A 4,280-nucleotide genomic window follows, 5' to 3' on the forward strand; every position below is an offset into this window, starting at 1 on the left:
TTGTAATGAAAAATTCATTTGGTAACATCGAAACTGTTATTTAATTTAGTCAAACTTCATCAATAGACATAGAGGGTACGAATATTTATGTGATCGACTGTAGGTGATGCTATAATTATGCTTCACAGCGTATATCTAGACTTAGGTTTATACCTAGATCAACACCTAGTACCTCTTACCAATGACAATTCCATCAATACCAACATAACCGAAGATCGATTAATTCCGGTACGCGATGGTTCCAACCCCCGAAGCAACCTTTGCTTCAACTCCCCGATGCGAAAAGGTTCCCCATCTCCCTTGCAACGACGTAAAAAAAAATCATAGAGGTTCGCCCGGTTTCAGCTGTCTTCGGTCGGATACGCTCGGTGGCAATGTTTCAGTTTCTTGCCGCGGTTCCCTTAAATCGCCCTATGAATTCTTATCCTGCGCCCCCATTCTCCGGGCGTCCACCCACTAACCAGCACCACCGTTCATCTCTTGCTACTTTCGTTTCGTCCTCGGCTCTCCGGGAACGTTTCGGTCGATCGATTTCGCCGTGGATACGCGGAGGCGGTCGGAGCGAGCGAAAGAGACGCTCTGGAACCGGGCAAAGAGGGAAGAAAAAAAACCCCCGGCGAACGGGGTAGAGGAGAGAGTCAAAGCGACCAACCGAGCGAGACCGCGAGCCGTTGCTGGAACGAGACGAACAGAGACGGCAGAGGGGAGGAAAAAAAAAAGGGAACGCCGCCACGGAAACGAGATCGCGAAATAAAAGGGTTGCGAGTGGCGGGCCTGGACGGAGAGTTGAAAAGAGAGGGTTGAAAGAGATAGAGCCTAGCTGGCTGGATGAGAGGAGAAGGCGAGATAGAGCGGAGGAGACGCAGACGCGTTGTGCCCGCGTTTTCAACTACCCGCCTACAGGGGAAAGGACGGTTGCTCCCGTCTCTTCCTATTTCTCTTCTCCTCTTTCTCCGTTTTCCACCTTTTTCCTCTGGCTAGCTCCTACCCCCGCGCGGCAGGAAAACAAATTTTCGTTCACCGTGCACAGGCTGCACCACCACCGTCGGCCGTTTCCACCACTATCGCCGCCGCCATCTCTCCGCGGCAGCGTTTCCCAAACCGTGCGTTCCGCGGAACGCTAGTGTTACGTGGGACTCGGACGAGTGTCGCGTGGAAAATCGTACTTGTTAATTCAAGTGCAGAGAATGGGTCGGAAAGGGCTCCGAGGGCGTACGAAACGAATTGAGTCGTCAGGGTTAATATAAATTTAATGTTAATTGTTGGTAGGTGCGTATACGAAGGCCGGTGGATTTTTAATTTGCACGCTCGGTGCCAGACCTAGATCTAATTTCAACCAACAGAACTACAGTCGGTCCCGTAAATATTCGTTGAAGAAATCTGTTTAAATTAAATGGTAGATTTAATGTTTCCAAGTGTACGTTTGTATAAATATGTTGATGTATGTACACATGAAAAATTAATTTGGTAACATTAAAGTTATTATCTACTTTAGGCAAACTTCTTCAATAGACATACAGGGTACATTTATGGGATTTACTGTACGTTTCCAGGTGCAACTCTGGTACAGACACTACCTCATCTCACCTCTTAGTTCTCCTTTACCTTATACTAGGTTATCCCAATAGTTTCTTTCATGCTATAAGTAATACAAATTCAATATTGTATGAATTAAGTTACACTAATTTTGTGCCTTTACATTCACTGTACATTTACTTAAATGTACTGTATGTCACACAGTTATGTGGTACATTTAAAATTAAAATTCTAAAATCGAAATAGCTACAAGAAACAGCAAGAGTTATCTATATACATATACACGTGCAAATTTTATTCATGTATATATTTATAATGAGAAACTTATTTGTAATCATTGAGCCCATCATTTAATTTAGATAAATTTCTGCAATACACGCAGAAAGTACGAAATACTTATTGGACTGACTGTATACCCATTTATGTTTCTTTCGATCAAGTTAACAAAAGTGTACAAACTGAACTATTCTAATATTTGATTGAACATTCATCTTCAAATTAATTCAGTCATGTCAACATACAAGCAGTAAAAGTGGATTGCATTTTCCAAAACAGACTTTGACTTTGAGAAAATTGCACCGCGGTTAAAAAAGTTTGGGAAACTCTGCGCCAAGGCCACTCTCGGCCAACCACTATTATTTTCTGTAACCATCATCAACTGGACGCTGCCACCAGCCCGAATAATCCACCACCGTCTCTGCAGCTTCCAGCACCACCACCGTCATCTCTATCACCTCTGCCTCAGCTCTGAGGTAGCGGCGGCATCACCACCACCACCGCGAACAGGAACAGCAACAGCAGCGTTCGTTCAATCCCTCTCGACGGTGGTGCGCGCCGCGGCGCTTTGAATGTAACTAATTAGTAACTACGTTCAGCGTGACGTAATAAGCAGCAGACGGTTTCTAGCAGCGGGCTCGGCGTAGCGTGCGCTCGCCCTCGTTATCGTTTTATTTCAAAATTTTCATCCCCTTGACTCGACCGCCCCTTTGCACCGACAACGAGCACCCGCCGCTTCTTGCTCCTTCTTTCTCTTTTTTTCCCCTCCCAGAGCTAGCTCATCCCGTCTCTGTTCGTCCTTTCCCGACGATTTTCCAGAAGCGTGCGAAAAATATGCCTGACGCCGCCCCTGGCCACAGGGGATGATCCTCCTTGCGAGGAACGTTGTAGGAGAGACGAGGACTTCGATGGAATTTTGTAGGATTTGCTTGGTGGCCAAAAATCAAGGGACACGTCTCTTTCGTTGGGTTTGAGAATTCTAATTTTTAGGAGGAGAATAGTCATCAGGGTTTCAATTCTTAAGGAGGACAGTTGATTCTCCTTCAGAGGAATATTAGAGAAATAATCGATGAGGGCTTCAATGGAACTTTGTAGGATTTGTTTGGTAGCCCAAAAATCAAGGGACACGTATTTCAACAAAAATACGTATTTCAAAAAAATTATAGTTTGGTTGAATTTTAGAATTCTAATTCTTAGAGGAAAATAGCCAGTAAGGTTTCAATTTTTAAGGAGGACAGTTGATTGCCTTAAGAGGAATATTAGAGAAATAATCGATGAGTACATCGATGTAATTTTGTAAGATTTGTTTGGTGGTCAAAAATCAAGGGACACGTATTTTTCGTTGGGTTTGCGCAGTTCAATTCTTAAGAAGAAAGTAGACACTGAGGTTTCAATTCTTAAGGAGAACAATGTCCAAAAAAAAAATATTCAAGAGGTGATCGATGACGATTTCGATGGAATAGTAGCCAGTACGATAGCCATTCACATAAGTTGTAAGAATGTTCTTGATTCTTTGATTTCAGATAATCCTGCTTGATAATATCGAGTCCACCGCTTAGGCGTTTTTCATTTGTAACTGTTGCCACTTATAAAATGCATTATTCGGGAAATATTAAGAAAAATAAATTTATTGTACTCTTGAATACTTTGTGAATGGTTGCCAAACGCTTTTTTTACTTCGCGTTATATACTCGTCTCAGAAAAAATTGTTCGTCAGTATGTCACATATTGTTCACAATCCCGCAATAAACACACAAAATCTCTCGTTTAAAAACGAATACTATAAACGTGCAATCTCCAAATTAGGCAGGCTCCTTTCACAAAAATATTCGAAGGCTTCAAAAAACGGTTCAGAGCTTTCGGGCTCTGTTCGCGATTAATTCACGTGTTCCATTCGATAACGAACAGTCGTAGATAGACGTTTTACCCGATCGAATCGGTATAGAGAATCGGTATAGAGAATCGGTTCAACGTGTCTAGGAAAGATTGCATTAGGACGCGTGATTGCGTGCCGGGAGCAAACGATGGTGGTGGTCGTTTTCAGTGAATTGAAACGTCTGTATCCCGGACGAACAAAAAATGAAACAAAAAGGAAAATAAAAAGGGAAATTCTGAATTTGGTTATTCAACGCGAGAGGAGGTTCCGGGAGCAAAAGTGTATTTAACGGGAAATTCGTGAATGCCCGAAGAATTAAAGGCGGGCATTTTTCCAGACGCCCGGGGGCAACTGCACGAGTTGAATCCAAGGAACGTAGTCGGAGAACCAGACGATGAAATCGGGCAACGGTCGTCTCTCTAATTAAAATCCACCGCGATCCGCTTACCCTGTCTGTTCGCGAGTGACTATCTACCCAGTGTTGCCAACCGGTACAGAACGATTGCCCCTGACGCAAGTTAAAAAAAACCCCTAAATTTGACTTAAAAACTCCTAAATTTCATTTAAAACCCCCCGAAATGTTTCATTTATT

Source organism: Hylaeus anthracinus, unplaced genomic scaffold, assembly GCF_026225885.1.
Source record: "Hylaeus anthracinus isolate JK02 unplaced genomic scaffold, UHH_iyHylAnth1.0_haploid 11981, whole genome shotgun sequence".
In the NCBI taxonomy this organism is placed as follows: Eukaryota; Metazoa; Arthropoda; class Insecta; order Hymenoptera; family Colletidae; genus Hylaeus; species Hylaeus anthracinus.